Source organism: Poecilia latipinna, unplaced genomic scaffold (assembly GCF_001443285.1).
Source record: "Poecilia latipinna isolate Pla-1442-1.1 unplaced genomic scaffold, P_latipinna-1.0 Scaffold178, whole genome shotgun sequence".
NCBI classification, from domain to species: Eukaryota; Metazoa; Chordata; class Actinopteri; order Cyprinodontiformes; family Poeciliidae; genus Poecilia; species Poecilia latipinna.
The window spans coordinates 517,779-538,515 of NW_015112794.1; the positions used below are offsets into that span (position 1 = coordinate 517,779).

A 20,737-nucleotide genomic window follows, 5' to 3' on the forward strand; every position below is an offset into this window, starting at 1 on the left:
TGTACAGCTCTGGCTGTATGTTTTGGGTCGTTGTCTTCCGGTCCAGGTCTTTTGCATACTATGAAAGGTTCCCTTGCAGGATTGTCCTGTATTTGTTTCCAGCTGTGTTTCCATGAACTCTGACTGGTTTCTCTGCTGACAAAAAGCATTCCCCTCAGCATGATGCGTCCACTGCCATGTGTGATCTGAATGATGTGTAGACAGCCAGACCATATTGTGTTTCAGAAGGTTAGAAAGTTTGGTTTTGGTCATGTGTGAGCAGAGTCAATTATTCTTCTCCATGTTTGTACTGTAGAACTTCATAAGTTTGCTTCATGATACCTAAAAACCAGTTGCCTTAAGATGGTTGTTGATGTGTAATGAAAGCATGGAATTCCGTACTTATTTAAATGATGTGTCTCCCATTTTATGTCAGTTTATTTGCCACTGGTTTTCGTTTGTCCATTCAGTTTTCCATGCAGTTTTCCATTAGTTCCACACGTTAAGTAGACAAAGGCAATCCCATGAAATAACTCTGAAGTTGGACATTGCTAATCTACATTCTTCCAAAATGAACGTTACCGAAGTGTAGCTGTCACATTTATTTATCTATTTTTTTAATAACACCAAGTAGAAAAACTGGATTTTCTCAGAGAAAACATGCTGCTTTGAAACTTAAAACAAGCCAGCAATCTTTCAGAATGCTTCCCTGAGCCATTTGTCTCTGACAGCCTTGCTTTGATAACTGTGCAGGTTCTGTGTTCATGCCGATTAGACAAAAAAGTAGGTGAGAGGACCTGTCACTTCAATTTCTAGCAAAAACGTTTCAGTTTGTTGATGCTTTTTAGTTGTAAGAAATGGGAAAAGCCATCATTAGAGACGCTCTGCACATCACAAATAGATCTTTGCACCTGTCAAACAATGAAACGCTGATATTAATAAGTCTTGCCACTGCAATGTTGTCAACAGGTTATACTGTAATTGCTCCTCTTCTCCCCAATAAGCCACGGTGAAATGGACACGAAATTTACTGTAGTGCTGCGGGAGTGCGCCTAGGTTGTAAACAGACCTGTATTTGTGCTTAGAGAGCTGAGCAAGTGATGGAGCTGGGCCAGATGGACTGTGATACCAGCAGGTGTGCTGTTTGCAGCAGAGTCGGGTAGCTGACGTCACCGGAGTGGATGGAGGGGCAGCAGGGAGCAGAGTGAAACAGGAGAATGCTCCGGCTCTGCCGTGACTGTCTGGCATCCTGATTATCTTTCCGTCAAAACCCCGTCCTGTAAGGGAGCAAGATAATCCACCTGACTGGCCACATTACTTATGTGTGTTCCACATTCAGCTGCTTCCCTCCAGGTTTTATGGCCTGCCAAGGGAAAGGCGAAAAAAACAAAACAAAACAAAAAAAAAATAAAAAAATATCAGGACACTGAGACTGGGGAATGCAAAGTAAGAGGCGGGTCATAGATTCTCAAAGCCGCACTTTATTCTCTCTCTCTGTGTTCCAGTCTCTTTCTGTCCTGCTTCTGTATTTGTCCTAGCCTGTTTTCAGAGTGCAGTGAGCTTTTTTTTTCCAGTAGGTACTTGATTCCATCACACTCTGACTCTCAGCCAAAACTTTTTTTAATGGCTCCATTCTCACATTTGCTCCTGGCTTAGTTCATCATCCTACCATTGTTTTGCCTTGAATTTCCTACCTTGTAATATTTTTAGTTACTTCCTGTATCTCCTGCATGTTACATCCACCTTCAGTAGAATTTGCAAGTACAAAATTAGACTCAGCAGGACACAGGAGGTTTTTGCCAGTTGGCCATCTTTTTAGTGCACTCTCAGCCATGATGGGTGAACCTTAGTTTTACTTTAATAAATTATAGAGATTTCCAATATGCTGAGGGTAGAAAAGCAAGCACTTATAATTACGTAGGCCACTAGAAGTAGATACCATCCAAGCTGCAGGTTGAATGAAGAGCTTCAGGTCTTCTTTGCTTTGTGATTTCTGTCGATCTGCGGAGCACAATCAACTGTTTAGCAGTTTCCTAATAAAAATGATTAATTGAATACATTGGGTAAGCCCAATAAAAACGCTGAATACATATTCAACATTTTTATTCTTTTTCTTCAGTGAACATGCTGCATATTTAACGAGTTTTGAACTTTTCATTCAAAATAGTTTTTATTGAAGTACCGTTAATCATTTTTCAGTTTCTTATTTTGCCACATAAGATTTGTTATTATTAATAAAGATGGCCTTTGTGATATCACATGCAATTGTTAAAAATTTCTGCACTGTTTTTTCCCCTCTGTGCTTCTTGAACCCTTTGTAAGCTCTGGTATGGACACTATGCTCTATCGAGTGTTGCCACAGACACCAGAAACTCCATTCAATAGGTTAAATATATTATTGACATCCTAAGTGTGAAATTGTGATATCTGGGGTGCATTTTTAAACAATTATTGCATGCCAAATGTTATTTTTGCACATATCCGCACATGAGAAAAAGTGGGACATTTTGTAAAACATTAAGTGCCAAAAAAAAGAAATGCCTGATCATTTTGCCTCCATTGTCAAATCTTATCAAGTTCAATCTTTCAGCCTTTCAACACATTAGATCTTCCATTACTTTTGTGATAGCAGAAGTTGATTTCATTTTCTCATATGGTGGGCAACGGTGGTGGAAGTCTGTTTTATAACCAATGAGTTGCTGGTTCAGACCCCAGCTCTGTCTGTCTCAGTCAATGTGTCCTTGAGCAAGACACTTCACTCTGTCCAACTCTTCAGCCACTTTAAGCATTTGGGCGTATTAGTCTTCATCAGTGCAGAGAGAGTGTCTGCACAGTGTATCAAGATATTAAATAATGTTATACTCTCATTCCGAAGAGATTCTCATAACAGTTTTGTAACATTTTCTAACAGTGGTGTCTATATGTGTTTTTGTTGTTGTGTCTTTAAGTTGCAACAATTACGATCAAATATGCATAGGTGGATTTCTTGGAAAATATTACAGTATTAATTGACAGAGAGGACATTGATTGATTCTTACATCTCCAGATGACAGTAACCCTCGCTCCATGTGTCCAATTATACAATTATCTCTCTTAGATGAAACTTGTACTGAAGAACTTAATGAGAAAGATTGAAAGTACACAATAAATTCTACTCTGTGTGTGTTTTTTTTCTGGTTGTATAATAAGCAGTTCTTTTCAGTAAATCTTGCTTTAGTGTGCTTGTTCTGCTTATGCCACTTATTTTACCCCAACAAAAAATGAGGAGACAATAAAATAATAATGCTTTCTAGGTTAGTGCCTTGAATAAAGAAAACCTTTGAACATTATCTGGAGCTGTGCAGACATCTTGAGTGGAGCCCATTGGGGGATGGGACACTGTGTATTGAGGGGTGCTTCACTTTGAAGCAGGATGCCAGTGCCTCAGCTGTTGCTCCGGTGACTGTGGAGTTACGCTGAGAAATTGTGGGATCACTCAGTGGTCAGGACCTCTTTTAAAACTACTGGCAAGCACTGGTGCTTTCCATACTGGAATGAGAGGACACAAGTGGTCATCTGTCCACATCAGCTCAGACATTCCTGAAACTGCCCCACTGTTCCCATTAAACAACTCGGTCTTATAACTTTAGATAACAGAAATTCCTGGCAGTAATTTTGACACTTGGGAGTTATTTGGATTATCTACGGTTTCATGTGAAAATAAAGATGTATTCTTTACTCTTATTCTGAATACATTGGAGACATTCAGTGCCAACATATCTCTTATCTACTTCTAGTTCTCTTTTATTGGAAGAAGAGTGTGAAGAATAAAATTAAAAGCAACTGAAGCTAATTTAGATTATCACAGTTTTATAATTGGTGGATTTTTTTTCGACAAAATTGTTGTTTTACTTTGTGTTGCATTGATTTCCTTCATCTTAAAGTATGATGATTTTTGTTTATTTTATCCCACAGATAAGTTTGTATAAAAATACAGTTGAAAATGTTAATGGGATAAGAAACAGAAGCAAAGGGGAAAGGCTAGCAAATGAAGTGTGTCCTGATAAAATGTATTCTGATGACATGTCTTCAACTTATCCTCTAAAAAATTACTTGTTTACGTCATTCTGTACCCAATTGATACAACTATCTGTGTGATTCTGAATCTAAGCAGTTTTTACCTTTGATCTGTTTAAAAGCAAGATAGTTACAATCAAAATCTCAAATTAGAAGGTTCAAGGTAATAGTCTCCAAACATTGTGATGGAGTCCGTCTTGCCTATGTCTTGAATTTGCTTTCATGCACACTTTTGAATCTTAAACTAGAAACCAAAGTTGAAGGAGGACATGGGCAGAAGCTGCACGTGCTACATGTTGTTCCTCCTTGCCTTCTGGACACAAATATATCAGTGACAAAAATATAATATTTAAGCTTAGCTCACCTACAGTGGCAGAATAGAAATGTTTGTTTATGTGTATTCCTCATAGTGGCCGATTCCGTCTGAATGTTTCATGAGATAGAATCTCAGGGGAATATTACGTCTCTTTACCAGCATCTGTGCTCAACAGCTGATTGGCTGAAACCTGTGAAGCATGATTTGTGGCAATTAAGGATTGCTTCAATTTGTATCTAAATAGCAGATCCTGTCAGAAAAATTTAGACTCCTTCATTGGGAGTTGATATGGGAGCGATGACTTTTGCCAGTCGCACTTTGCCGGTCATTAGTTGTTGGTGACAGGAAGGCTGGACCGTGGTGTGGAAAGAGCTGGTGCCTTTGGACGCAGTGTTTAGTAGAACGCTCCTGTGCTTCACTGCAGCCTCTCACATAGTGCTGCTGTACAGCAGAGCATTTCATGGAAATTAAGCTCTGCGTGACCTGCACTGGCTCATTGGGATTTATGACTGTGCTTATCTGAAGACACAATGTCAAACGACTTTTGGTGTACACTTCCAGAAATGAAACACGACCTTCGAATCCACAACTCTTTACGATATTTAGATCAGACTGCTACATAAGAGTGCAGACCCTGCTCAGGTCCCTCTGACCAAAGGGCCCTCTTGTATTCCCCAGTGTGTCTTGTGTTTGGATGAATGTGTGAATGTGTGTGTGTGGGCAGCATGGAGGCAGTCTGTCAGCATGTCGCGATCAGTCTGCTGAGTCCTCCATTGTCCTTTCTGAGATGTATTGTGTGACAAAGAGAAACAAAGTAGGGCCCGAGGTCATTATGCCGTACCTGAAAGCATGATTATTAAACACCCTACCAGAGCAATAAATCTGTGCTGTGACCACTCTACTAATTAGAAAGGTGGGAAAAAACAGAGGCACATTGATAATACACTGTAATTTTTTTCTTTTTTTTTTTTTTTTTTTACAAAAAGGACCAAGCCTGGAGCTATAGTACCACAAACAGATTGCACAGCTTGTTGGTTGCATTTACATACTGCAGCAGCCTTGCAAATGAGTTGGCACGACTCAGTGGAACTCCACATTTAGGCTAGTGGGGAAAACCAGTTTGGAAAGTACCTTATTTAAAAGAGAATAAAAAAATTAAAACTTTAAAGTTAATTTTATGATTAATAATGGGTGTTAGTAACTCTTGTCAGGAGTGATATAAAAGGCTCAGAGATAATCAGATACCAGCTGATTATCTCTGGTATCTTTGGAAGTGTATAGCTTACAATCAAACAGAATGCTAATGGTTATATCCAAGAGATTTTAATAAGTATTTTTTGGAGTAAGTAACATTTTAATAAGTATTTTTTGGAGGTTGTGTTCAGTCAGATTATTTTGTGCACATATCTTTTGCACAAATGCTGCCCTGGAAAAGCACTTCCTTCTGTGGCCAAACCACAACAGCTCACACCTAACCAGGCACATACAAACACCATACTGGGACAAACTGGTTTGAATGGATCCATCATCAATATATTTGCTAGGTGATTGTTCTCTGGTTGCTGATGGGTGTTTTATAAGTCTAACTTAACTAGTCTTCATAAACCGCCTTTACACATTTTTTAAAATCTAAAAACCTATGCAGTGTTCTCACACACAGAACACTATAGTTGTTTTACTGTGAATCATATTTGTTCCAGTTAAATCGTAGTTTGCAATAAAGTAGGTGGAACTGACTGTGGCACTTTATTTTACGGAGTGGTTTTTCAACAAAGGTTTGCTGCTAAGCTGAGCAAATTTTACAGAACTGTTTTCACTTCTTCCTTCTAAGCTAGCCCATCATCACCCTGCTGCTGTTTTTCCACAGGCCTCGGAGCTTTCACTCATTCTCTCTCTCTCTCTTGTTTGAGAGACCCCAGCCTTTGTCTTTCTCTAAACTCCAGGCCCGTGTGCCTCTGCAGACTAATGAGGAAACACAGGGAAAGGTTCGTAGTACACTTAAGCACAAACAGCAGTGACGTACTTTGTCTTACGTTGCATAAGAACAATCGGAAGCGCTGGCGAGCTGAAGTGCAGCAGATTTATTAACGCATAAGGTTAACATAGTGCAGCTCTTAATTTCTAAGTTTAAACTTTTTCATGGAAAAATATTTTTCTAGACCAATATGGTAGTTCTTTCTTAATCCTTGGGCATACTCTACAGTGCCACTAAAGTTCCTTTGTGATGGAAATGAACACGAACATGGGTGTAAACCAGCCCATAGGCCAGGTGCCGAACTAACATCAGATGGGTTTTGACAGCCGTGACAGGCTTCTCATGGCCAAGCAGCTCCAGACGTTTGAAAAGAGAGCAACAGCGGTAGTGCCCTCAAGTTTAAAGTATCATAAAAGGACATTTGTTACATTACGAGAGCCTTTTTTCCCTGATGTCCTCCTGCCTTGTCCTACTTTCATCCCGCCCTGATCTGCTCCTTGGGCCACTCCTTTTATCTCTGCTTTAATTGTGAAGTTCATAGCTCAGCTACACACAGTCTCACTGCAGGATAAAAAAAAAAACTAATTAGTGCCATTTCTCTCTTCCTTTTTGCATCTTCACCTTTGTTGCTCATATTGCTTTTGTCACCTCAGGCAACTAACTTGTCTGTGTCGATTTTTGCCTCTGCATCTGTGAATACACATTACTGTTTTGGTGCTGGCCAAGACCTTGTATATTATTAGATTATTTGAGTTGTGTTGTGCATTTTATTAAGACTTCCATCTGTATTTCATCAAGGTGTGTGGTTCTGTATAAGTAAATGTAGTTAGTTCGCAATTTAATTTCTTAATAATTTATTTATCTTTAATTTAAAAGACAAGATATGACTAATTTCTAAATAATCTGATTTCAGTAAAGACTTTGTGATGGTATAGTATCCCATAAAATATGCAGAATTTCAAGTAGAGACAAAAAAAATCTGAATTCTTTAATTAACAATGTACTGTGTATTTTATGCGGTTTTGATCATTGCAAATGAATGAAGATACCACAGTTTCCTGATAACAACAGTTATCCAAAGATTGCTGAGCATGTTTTTGAGAAACTTGAGAAATCCATGTGTTGTCTGCTCAATGTTGTTGGGCCCCTGGGCAAGGCACTTAACCTCAAGTTGCCTATTGATCTGCATGGCTATGTATGGATGGGTTTGTGAGTGCAATTGGGTGAGAGAGGCTCTCGTGTTAAGCGCTCTGAGTAGTCGTTATAACTGGAAATGCTCTACATAAAATGCAGTCCATTTACTTACTACTACTGCAATATAACAATGCATTTATTATCAAAGTTAACAATAAGTTAGTTGAAATGAATATTAGTCAGTACAGTGTAGAAATAGAGTTCAGGCATTGAACGATGTACAGAAACAGATAGGACTAGGTGGGATAGGACATGCCCTCTGAAGAGCTGGATGTTCATGAGTTTCTTAAAGGAGCAGTATTCAGGAAGTCATCAACACATCACACCTCTGTTAAGCATTTCACTGAATACCAGCTCATTTGATGAGCTCAGCAGATGTGCAGTTCCACCAGGCGTATTGATTGATGCTGGCGCTAGTTTGAAGGAGCTGAATCAGAGAGTCCCAGGGGAGGGGAGCTCTGTGAAGTATGTTTTTAATGAGAGGATGACATTATAACATATTGTAAAGCTCAAAAAAGTCGATTTTACATAATACCACCCCTTGAAAGATTGCAGTTGTGCTTGGTAGATTATTCCACCATTGTTTAACAACATACAGAAAGAGTCTGGATGGACTTGAGCATAGGCACCCCGACTCGACAATCTCTTCATGACAGCATCACAATCACTGTCACATGCCCAAACAAATGCCACACGCCCAGCCTCCTCCCGTCCTCCTACTGACACACACACACGCACACTCAAACAAACAAACAAACAAACAAACAAACAAACAAACAAACATAAAAAGGATGAAAATAAACATCAGTTCTTAATATCGGGTCGCTTTTACTTATGGGGCCTGTACTGATATGTTAAACAATCACTGATACCAATGTTAATGCAGATACATAGTGCATCCCTAATCTAACGTGTCAGTATTTGGAAGAATGTTCTTTAAAGAGGCGTGATCTGCAACAACAACGAAGGTTTCTGATATTTTTCTGCACCTTTAAAAAAAAAAGGAGTTCATTAGGAAACCCCCTCTGCACTCTCATCAATAAGTGTGCAGCTCTTAAGAGTCAGTCACCTTCTTACTGATGAAGAGAGCCTCTTGAGCTGAACAGAGGAGCTCTGTTCACATGTCTGTTTCACTCCTTCCCTTGTTAGCCATCTATCACGTCTGTGATAGAGAACGTGAACGCGGTTGGTGCCTTTCAGGTATTCCATGGCAAACAGTCAAATTATCTACTGCAATTTAGAAGACATAGAGTTTTTTTTTCTTTTTCTTTTCCCCAGTTTGGTGTATCATTATTATGTCAAAAATTATGTCAAAATAACATATACCGATTCTGATTTTTGTTACTTACAGTTACAGCTTGACAAAATACTTGTAGATACGTTCATCCAAGTCTCATCTGCCACCCACTCATATCCTCCCGAGACACACTTGTATTTCTCAATGGGAAGTTAGACAGGTTTCCTTATTAAAAGCGTTGTTTGTATGTTAGCACTTTCTGTGTGCATTATGCTAATTAATAGTTGCTCCATCTTAGCATAAAACAACAACAACAAAAAAAAGCCAGGGCATCTCCCATCACTCTACATGCGTCTGTGTTGGCAGATTACACTAACAGCTATTCATGCAAGCAATCAGTCTTCCTTCCTTTTGTGTTTGTGTGTGTGTGTGTGTGTATACGTGTGTGTGTCACCGCAGCAGTCACAGGAGATGCATGTCTCTGGAGGAGGAGATAGATGAACACACACAAAGTAGACAAAGAGACAGGCCGCACACAAACACACAACAAGCTGGAGACACAAAGGGAGCTGTCCACTGCAGGTTCCTGCTCCAATCAGCAAATGTGCTCTGATTAAAAGCAGTAACAATAGTGCGACATTTTTAGACTGTCTTACACTACTCTGGCTGTAGACTGTTTACTTGTTAGGATTGTTTTATTTCTTGAATGCAGAGAAAAGCTTTCTGGTATAAATAATGTTTTATCATTATTTAGCTCACAGACCATCAACTTCTCTAATCCCTTTGCAGGACCGTATGGTTGTTATCAGATTTCTTTCTCTGTTGAATGGATTTCTACTGTTGTTAAAATGTATTTGCCAAAATAAATAGAAGCATTTTTATTCAAGCTGTTGTATGTATTGTTGTAGTCTTATCAGGATTTTAAATTCACTAGAATATATGCAGATTTTAGTGATTTGTTTATTAATTTAAAAAGATATTTATCTGCTGTGCAATGTGAACATTGCATCTGACAAAAAATAAGCAACAAATCTCAAACCTCTTCCTTAAAAAAACATCAGGATTTTTTTTGTTTGTTTCTAAAAAATAATTTCACTTAGAAGCTAATGAGTAATGAAAATGTCAAGCTTTAGAATTTTTAAATTATGTTGTTTGTCAGCTTTACAAACAGTGCAAATCTTATCTTACTTCTCATCCCTTGTCCAAATTACTCTTCATGTTTCAGTTTGCTCCCATCAGTTCTTAATTAGCCTGAGACACAGTCGCTGTCACAGCAAATGTTCCTGGTGTCCTCATAATTCTGCTACTACAGTGCCTAAAAATCAAAGAACACAATCCTAATCACTTTTGTTTCATTAGGCTATGTATCCAGATATATTTTTGCCTCTCTTTCCTTTCTTTTACTGTCTCCAAAAATTGTCTGCTTATTGTAGCAGATCCAGTAATGAGAATCACAAAACACACACACACACACACACACACACACACACACACACACACACACACACACACACATATATATATATATATATATATATATATATATATATATATATATATATATATATATATATATATATATATAGAGAGAGAGAGAGAGAGTATAATATAGTTATAGTAGGATGTAGTTATTATGAGACACTGGACTCAAGTCTAGTGCAATGAGTCAAAAAAAGCTACCACTTTAAAGAAATTGGGTTTTTAGGCCAAATTCTGACTCTGGTTTCAGACTGAACAGTTGTGTGTTTGATTCTCAGGCTTCATGTTTCTCAGGGGCTGTCACTGTTATGTAAGCAAGGAAATCAGCATTTTTATTAACGCATATTTTCCACTAAATGAGCTCTCACAGCCCTTTGATTCTATCATAAAATTAATTTTAAAAGAAGTAGATCATGTTTTTTTTTCTTAACTTGTATTGTTAACAACATACATACATTAGGGATTTGTTCCTTTCATTTCTGTCCAAATGGATCATTTCCTGTCCCTATTTATTTATCAAAGGGCAGCACAGGGGAGATGACAAACGTATTGAAGAAGATGCTTTAATGTAGTCCTGTTTACTGGTTGTAAATATACGTATTGATTTATAGTTTTTATTTTTAATAGAATTAAATAAAACCCCAATAGACACTACTTCAGGTGTAAGCAAGGTTGACTGTGTTTTAATTATGAAAATGGCCAACAGTGTGTTTTCAATAAACTCTGGACTCAAATTTTGAAAACATCACAAGGTCGAAACTTTCAATATATTTTTTTAAAAAGTCTTTTTAGTAAGATAGCCTCAGAGTGAGTGGAGCTTTCTTTTTAGTTTTTAGTGTTTATATTGCACTTTCATAATCCATTTTATGGAAGAAGGACACATTTCATCGTGGCCTGTTAGCGAACAGAAGGAGTTGAGTTTCTGTGCTGTTTTAGAATTGCAGTTTGCCTGCGTTGTCGCTTTGAAATGGCAGCAGAGGAAGTGAACACACTTTCAAGTAAGCTTCAGATCGTAGCTTTCTTGTCTGTCATGTCCAAACATTAGCAATAGGGTAAAATCATATCCGATCAAATCAGTAACCGATAATTTCTGAATAGCTGAGGGTTCAGACCCTCTGTATCAAAGCATAGAAAGAGGTGTAGGTTTTTACCACGCTAGTATTACACCTGTGATATTGGAAGTTTTCAAAATGTAGTAGAAAAACAAACAACAACACCAAAATTTTAGACAGTAAAAGCTGCTTTTAGGGGCAGCAGTGTCTTTGTTTTGGCTCAGTGCATAGACAGAAATGTACCATATGGCAGCTGAATTACACTCTGGAGGGGATTATTTCACCAGAGGCGCTCCTCTCTTTATTAATGGTGTTCATGGAGCTCGCCGCTGCCCAAGGGAGGGGGGCCGTGGGGATGGGGGGGGGTGACAGGTGCTCCTGATGGTAATAAAGGACTGTTTACACTGCAGCTCAAAATGTCATTCTTACAGTTCTGCTTGAAGAGGCTATCTAATCAGATCTGTTCTGCAATTTATGTTGAATATTTTAATTTTGGACCCCTGCCCCCTAAAAAACCCCTTACATTTTCCTATGATTTCAAAATTATTGAGATGAACAAGAATATACAGCTTTATGTACACCTGAAAAAGAAACAGGATGATGTCATTATGTTTATAGTGATTATGTGCCAACAGGTATTTATATGGTGTCGGTTCATGTAATACAGGAAAATCCAAATGCAATTAAGTAAGACTCAGCACAATCAATACAGAGACCAGGAGGTAAACTGTGGGGAAAACTGATGATGATGATGATGTGGTCAGGGTTGTGGTGAGCTTAGCTATTTTTAGCAGCAGTCATTTCTCATTGCAGGTGCAGAGAGGGAGAATCTACAGAGGAGAGCATCTAATAACCTCTACATGCATGAGAGATAATTAATCATAAACATATTTATGGTCATCGGTGTCAGTGAAGGCTGGTTCTGTTGTAATGTTTACATCTTCGTGCGTTTCTATTGTCCTTGAGGTGTGTCTTAACAGGTATAGTAGTATCTTTATGAAAAAAATACCAGTGCATACATAAATTTAGTAACAGCATAATTTATAACTATGTACATTTTTATTGAAGATGCTGGTGAAATCCATAAACCACAAATTATGATGAAATAATGGAGGCCCCTCGTATTGCTTGAAAGACTACATGTAATGTCTGTTTTAGTGAGTTCTAATGCCTGCCTTTATCATTGTCACTTTTGGTTCCTGGATATAAAAAAAAAAAAAATCACAGTCCAACACTGATTAACAGTATTAGATTAAATGTCTGTTTTATGCAGGGCAATGATTTAATGCAGATTGGGTAACGTTTGTCATTGATGATGGTTCATCTACATACTATTTCTCCTATTTTATTATGATAAAATGTCAGGGTTTATCCAAACCCTGACAGTCAGTTACCCAGTCGCTTTCTGTGTTGAGCATAAAGTTTCCTCCGCCATCCTCAAAGACCAATAATCTACCTCCTGTCTGTTCAGGATTTCATTGAAAGGCCTTCTCTACAGCTGGCTTTAACTGGCCCCCTATATTTATGAGGATTGATATTTGGTGAGTGGCAGCAGAGCTTTACAGAAAACCCACAGGAATACTCTTCACGACATCCTTAGATCTTTCCTCCTGTGGGTGTGAACTGGCTGTCAATCTTAAGCAGTCATATGGTTTATTGGCATTGAAGGCAGGGGATCGCCATGGCCCGTAGGAGGTACAATCAATGCATGAGTAGGCTTTGCTAATGTTGCATGAGTAACTAATGTGAACACTTGCTTATTTTTCCTGTTAGTTTCCTACCTTATAGTAGCTACCGCCTGTGATTTGTAGACTTTTGTTCCTCAATTACAAGTTTCTTGTGTTTTTGCTGGATTCTTAGTCAGATTTGATTTTTCTCAGTTTGTCCTTGTGCATTTCTCAGATAAGAATTGAACATTTCAAAAGTACTTGTTCAATCTTAAATCATTGTGTCACTTGTGCACATCAAAAAGTAGTTTCTTGTTTCGGTGAACCCGTTGCAAAACGCTTTTGTATCGTAGTTGTTGTACTGCCAATAAATTACAATAAAGATGTAAATGTGAATCTTGCCTTTGATCTCTTACAACATAGCAAAGCAATCTGACTATCTTATACATTCACGATGACACAAGGTATTCACTGACACAGATGTTTACTATTGAGGGATGAAATAAGTATTTTGAGAAAGAGACTCACTTTTACATAATCCATGGTGCGCTGCTTTTCGTATGAATTGTTTATATATATATATATATATATATATATATATATCCTTCCGAAATATTGAGAGAACAGATTTTTGATTTTTGAGCTTTAGCTAAGGATGTGTTGAAAACTGTGCTGTAATTACTGCCGAGACGTCAAGCCTGCTCCCTCTGTGTTAGACTCTTGTCAATAATTCACTGCCCACTCATTCATATTTCTGTCTTGATTTGTTATTAAGACTTTTGTTTCTGAGGTAAAGTATTCAATATCGGCTTAAAGAGTAGGCTTTCCTTGTAGCCTTTCTGTTCATTTTTCAGCCTAAGATTTGTCTAAATTTAGCCTCACATTGACCGCCAAACACTGCAACCTGTCAAGATGCTTTGGCTGACCTGATCTTTGCCATTCCCCTGACCTGCTCCCTTTAGTCTGATGCAGGCAGCGACCGTAAGCCAGAATACTTTGAGATCAAAGTGTCTCTCTGCTCTTTTGTCAGTATCTCCAGCCTTGGACTAGCTGGTTCTGGCATCTTAACTAAATCTGTTGTGGAACCAGAAGGCTGATGTGAGAAATGATATATAACAATCACAGGAAGTTTGTAATGGTAAGAGTAAGAAAGAACCTAATTATTCAATTATGATGGCTATTTTTGTTTATAATTCAGGAAATGTCACTGCATCGTAATCTTGAGTAAAAATGCTATATTTTTATGGCATCTACACATAGATTTAAACCAAAAAAAAAAAAAAAAGAAAATCCCAAAATCAAATGCAATATTATTAGATTATATATGTATTCTGTTTCAAAATTATATTCTTAGTGCTTATAGACTCCCAGCAGTTTATGAAGCATGGATAGTACAGAGAAAACTGAACTTGCCAGAACCACACTCAAGAGTAGTTTACTGACTGCTATGGACCAGAATTATCTGAGAATTATCTCAAATATTTAAAATTTGTCTTGATTACTTTATCATGTATATTGTTTTTACATACCATTTGTATTCTGCATGAAAGCTAATAGGTTTAACCGTTTTGATTCAAACTTCTTGCCCATCCTCACATTGACTGTTAAAAGATTATTTATTGCTTCTTCCTTTCCTTAATGCGTCCTTTATCTCCATCAGGCTTGCATTATCTCTCCATGGCTCTGCCAAGTTGTCTAGGCCACAAAACTCCTTTGGAATAGTAATATGGAATAAATTGTGAGAAGATATCTTCATATGTAATAGATCTTTCTGTTGGTGTAGTGAACACTTTTGGACACAATGTGGGGTTAAATTCTGCATAATGCGCAAAATCGTAACCCAGAAGCATCCATGTTAATCTTATAGCTTTGCAACACACATTTGTATTCAAACCTGATTTAATGCTTTATAGAAACATATTTTGATGCAGTTTCAGGTACGTCTGTCTATGTCTAAGATTTTCTACTTGTAGAAAAAACGAGACCAAATTTCAAATTTGACTATTTTTTGCATTGGATATTATGTGGGGGTATAAGGTGAAGGAGGTAGATGAATACAAATTATTTTCAGATTTGTAGTTTTAAACAATTGTTAAAAAAGAAAAAAAAACTGTGTATCATTTTGGTTTTACTTCACAATTATTCTCAACATTTTTGTTGCCTTATCAATAACTACAGTTCCATGTTGCAAGTACATGAGGTATTGCATTCACGAAAACTTTGTTCAGATTGAACGGGCACATGGATTGTTGGCTAATAATTTAACACTGGATTTATCCCACAAATCAGTGCTTGGCGTTTCTCTCTGCACTTTGTCATCTTGAATACTGCTAAGAGAAAGCGATAGTAGTACTCGCAATCCCATTGTCATTCGTTTTAGCACTGATACAAAGAGATAGCACCACCTTCCGCTGTGTCAGACTCAAGGTTGGCATCTGATAATCAGTCTGCAAAGCTTTAATAACAATCCAGATACACCATAAGATTGCCACCAGCATTGATTGCCTGGAGTCAGAAATAACTCTCTGCATTGCACAGACTCTTGAGTGAATTACGGGCGCACAATAAATGCCTGGAAACTTATATAATTGGGAAGCTGACAGATGGAGGAGAGTCAGCTCTAAATTACTTTGTAAATCTTATCAGTGTTGCTATGTGGAGTGTGGGTGTTGAAGGTTGTTTGTCAAGGTTATTGCCTGATGAGTCACTGTGGGGGAGGCAGCAAGAGGGGGCACAGCAGCTTGTCAGATGAACAATATTATACTGTTTAAGCTCAGTCACAAATATTTCAGTTCAGCAGCGCCTGAGACAGAGTGATGGAGGCCTGGGAGTAAATCTTTAAGAGAATAGGGTCATAGCAAGGCAGCCAAAACTTAATCCACAGAGAATTAATCATGGGCCACAATTAAAGCTTCTTTACATAGAATCATCTTTCCCTGCCCTTATTCTCAAAGATACTTTTTCATTCGGCTAATACTTTTATCTTCAACGAATGCAAGAGAAACGCAGCAAAAGCATAGTTTTTGCTGGCCTAACTGTCCTTCGTTGTTCTACTATCTTCTCCACCTCCTTCTACATAGTCTGGCAATGTTGAGATAGCAACCCACTCCAGAGATTTTTCTTTTCCACTGTGACCTTGTTCCCATATTCGGTGGTGGATTATTTCTCTCAATCAAGATATTTTATGTAACTGCTAACCCAAGAGGATTATAGAAGAATATTCTGGTTTTAGAACCGAGAAGAATCTGCTCCACTGTCTGTCATGTTGCATGTTTGGAAGAATACTGTTGGTGTGAAGAGCAGTTGGCTGAATGTTTCAAGGTTATTGCCAAGATTCAATCTGACATGGGCATGGTATCTTTTGGCTGTTTTGCAGGGCTGCAGCACCTGATCACCATGGCAGCAACTTCATTCTTCATTGCTTTGTCTTTATACTGCATCTCTATGCAGCCATGATTCCAGAATTGCTATTTTTGAGGATATTATTTATTTTTTTGTAATGTAGTCATTATGTTCATAGATATATTTATGTTTCAGTTTGTCTTCATTTCTCCATCTTAGTGTACATCCGGTTTAGTTTTTCAATACTCAGCATACCAGTAAAGACTGGAAAACGAGAGCAAGTCTCAGTCCAGTACAGCAAGCACTACAGCCTGCGGCTGAAAATCTGCTTGTTCTAGTGCAGTAATTAGTGCCTGAAGGTTGCAGCATAAGCACATTCTGCTAATCCAGCCATGATGCTCCAGTGGGCTCACAGTTTAAAGAGTAGGACTGAATCCCAGTGGAGCAGATGGATGACGTGATGCGAGAGGGGGGCTGATGGGCCCCCCCGATCATTAAAAAGCCCGATTTCATGGTGCTAATGAGATCAGCAGTTTGAGCTCAAGGCTGGTGGTTTGCTGAAGATTCACTTCTCTCAAGGCTGAAAAGTTTGGAGGATTTTTTTTATTACGCAACAAGGAATTTTCAAGGACTCAGTGTTGGATGTCTAAAAAGAATCTCATTAGAATTTGTACAGACAATAGTTTAATTAGGATCAAAGGAGGAAATCTCCAAACTCGCTAGATGTAATTCATCAGTTGTCTTAGGATGCATTTATGCACCATTATTTTGAATTTCCAGGGATTCAACACCATTATAAAAAGGCTCCATCTATCATGCATGATGACATTTTTTATATATAAAAGTTGTGCAGTGCTGACTTAATCAGATATACGCCATGAGAAATAAATAAAAAAAATTTATTATGGCAACTATCCAAACATACTTTGTACACAAGGTACCGTAAGGATTTTGTGCTTTGAGTATCAGCTGATACCGATATTTACCTGATATGTTGTCAGCACAAATTACTTGTTTTGTAGTGTGGAATGTTAGAAAAGGCTTGATCAAGTGGTATTACAGTCAACAACAAAAGGTATGAGAACAACTGATTTATTATTAACAAATGGATTTGGGTGCAGGACACAAGCACTGCTGGGTCTGACTAAATGCTGGAATGGAGTCTTTCTAACAGTGTGCGTGTATGCCAATCTAATCCAATACTCGTTTTTTTTATCCGATATCAGAAACCTATATCGGATAGATATCGGAAACCTATATCGGATAGGTTTCCGATATCAATATCAGATCGGGACCATTCTTTAAAAAATGTGACCTTGATAAGTTACAAGTTTCTAGGTCAAATCTTCTATTGCTATGAATGAAATGTTATAAGAAACTCCTCAAAGGCATCAAGTTTTCATCAGCAAATATCTAAAAACAGTCAGAAATTTTTTTAATTCAATACAAAAGAGTAAAATGCTCCACTTTGTTCTTTTTGGACGTTACTGAGTCTTGTGGGTACATATTTTGTACAACAGGGAATCCATATTTCTTGTCCTTCAGCCTTGTTATTTTCTTAGTGGGCACCCTGAGTTCTCTAAGAGCCATAAAGCCTGCTGACAACTCTGCACATTTCCTCTTGCAGTTTTACATTGCTGACTAAGGAATTGCTCATCTAATAGGTGATGAGAACTTCAACACGTACCAACTCATCCATCTTAGAGCATAACAGGAGCGGCAGGGTCTGCAAAGATTGTTGGAAAGGCACATTGTTCGGTCATTGGCACTTACTGCACTCTGGGTGGTTTATTATAAGGTGATAGATGTACATTGTAGTAAATGTATTAGTTTGCAACAGGGGTGTGCATGAAGCAGTGTTGTTTAGCTTTCAAATATGCAGCCAACGTGTTTATGTTTCGCTGTATATCCATGGATCGTCATGAATTCTTGACTTCCAGATGCTGTGTGTGGTAGCTGCTTGTTGGTTTTCCTTAAAATCAACTCATGAGCAGTGAAAATCAAAACCTTTTTATATTTCCGGATTTCTTAAAAAAAAAAAAAGAGACCCACTGAATCTCTTGCATGCCTTTAGATGGCATAACATCATTTCTTCCAGATTGGCATGAGTGGATGTGACAAAGACAAGGTGGGAAAGGGCTTACAGCAAAATGTGCTGCCTCCCACAACATCCCCAAACCCACTTGCGCCAAACACATGCCACCCTGCTTGGCCAGGCCATGCCATCGTAGCTTCCCCCCCTGGGCAAACAAAGACCCCTTTCAGACCAGTCCTTACTGTAATCATATGGAGCAGAAGCAATCTGTTCCTCTTGGCTGCTCTATGTGAACTGAACCAGTCTTTCTCTTGCTCAACCAGCTGGATTGGTTGTGCTTTTTGATTTTCTTTCTTCTTTTTTTGTATGTAGACCTGTTGGTCTTTAAAAGGGCACAAAGGTGGATGTCAACCAATATGCCAGCTGTCTGTGGAAATGTGTCTGTGTATTCAGAGTGGATTCACAGACATTACAAAAGTGTAGTTCCATTCCATAAATTAGATTATTATTGAGAACTCCCTTTTATTGCAGGAGCCTAGTCAATGAGCCTAAACACATTGTATATATTAACTACACACAGACTGGGGTTTCCAGACTTTATTTCTGTTGATTGTGATGAAAATATGGCATTTAAAATTAGAGTATTACATCAGATCAATGAAAAACTAAAAGAAAAATACAGAAATATGGGTTGAATTAAATGTATGCTTAATACCAGTTTAAATGGTGTTTTTAATCTGACAAATGAGAGCCTGAAAGCCTATTTTAATTTATTGAATATGACTGTTTCTGCTTGTCCTGGGGAAGAAACATATGGAAACATGCCACTACACATCACATTTGGCACTTATCAAATATAGCAGTCATCCACATCCTGCAGTCTAGGCTTTTCATGAAATGGGTTCCTTAAGCAAAAAAATGGGTTCAGTGCATAAGGGTACATCATGGATATTGAGTGACTGCCCTAAACTTACATTACTGATGATGGCTCTGGATGCTCAAGGCTCAGAATGCTGTTTGTTTGACTGACAAGGTTCGTACTCCTCTAAGTGGACCAGCACTCACCTACACTCCTGTCAGCCCACTGGCAAGATGTCATATTTCCACCGTGTCTTTCTTCTTTCTTCTTGCAGCATCAATCCTCTGCCCTCAAACAGTGACGCAGTGCGCTTGTCAAGGTGTCAAAAAGACCATAGCCTTGGAAAAAGAAAGCCTTGAATACGTTCAATATTTCATTTTGCTAATCTTATCTTGCAATTCACAATGTAAAAAGTAAATGTAAGATATTCTTTTTATTATTATTCTTTACTGATGTTAGGTAAACTAAGAACTCTTTGGAAGATGGGTAAGGATGAGAAAATTCCGAACTGAATTAAATATCTACATTTTTCCTGGTCGCCAGCTCTAGTTGAGATCTGTGAAAGCAGTGTTTTTCCTGTTGTTCTTTGCATCAACAAGGGAATACAAAAGCCTCTCTATTTCTCCAGCATGCTGGTTGCCTACTTTTTCCATTAGCTCTGTTGGGAAAAACACATTTTAGAGAAACATTCGAATGTTCAGTTCTGAAGATGCTGCTTTTATTTATTAGAGTTTGAAAATGTTATGCCAATGAACCTACCTCATATCGAACTTAGCCTTTTTTCTCTCTGTATGTTAGTTGTTTTTTGTCTTCGTCATGAATATAAACTTTGTACATTGCAAACCATTCAAAACCGCAGCTTATATTCTGGCGTACATCCTGCGGGTTAACTGAGCTCCTTCAAACTGCTGTGACATTACTTTAACTATGACAGAAGCTGAACTGAGAGGATGTTTGCTGTTACAGCCAACATGATTGTCACAGATGTGCCCCACACAGTTTCTCGTTGGGAGGTTTCCTTGTTTAGTAAAAGGAAGCTTTTTCTGCAGCACGCTGATGCAAGTTTAATGAGGGCACTGGTGATATCTTTGAAGTAAAGCAACTTGTTTGGTTTATTAGTACCTGAGCTGCATTCACACATAATGAGGTTTTCACTTTTTCTACCTGGTAACTATGGATTAAACCTTTCTAGGGTTGCAGCAGTTTGTTGATGTAATCACTGATGTTGACTACACAATTCAAACTCAGATATTTCATCTTATTTTATTTTATTTGTTTCAAAAGTTGCAACACTTTTCCTAAAAATTGCTTCTTGTGTTGTCTACTGCTTCATGTGTGCTTCTTAAATCAGCCCTGTAAAAGCCCCAGCCATTGTCTGGCTCCATCTGTTCTACTATTTTAAGAAAATCGTAGAAAAAAAAAAAAAAGCATCTGATTACACATAAATAGGCCTGGTTATATTAGATTTTCGAAGTTTTGAAAGGCTGAAGTGTTCAAAACCCTGAAAATTTAGATGATGATCCACACAATCACTGTTTATATTATG

The 20,737-nt window shown here is 38.0% G+C and overlaps 1 protein-coding gene across 1 annotated transcript in view; it reads left to right on the plus strand.

Annotated features, from left to right (window-relative positions):
* The window catches only part of frmd5a (FERM domain containing 5a), a 54,915-nt gene that overhangs the window by 746 nt on the left and 33,432 nt on the right, over positions 1–20,737 (plus strand). The gene's annotated exons all lie outside the window — the stretch shown is intronic.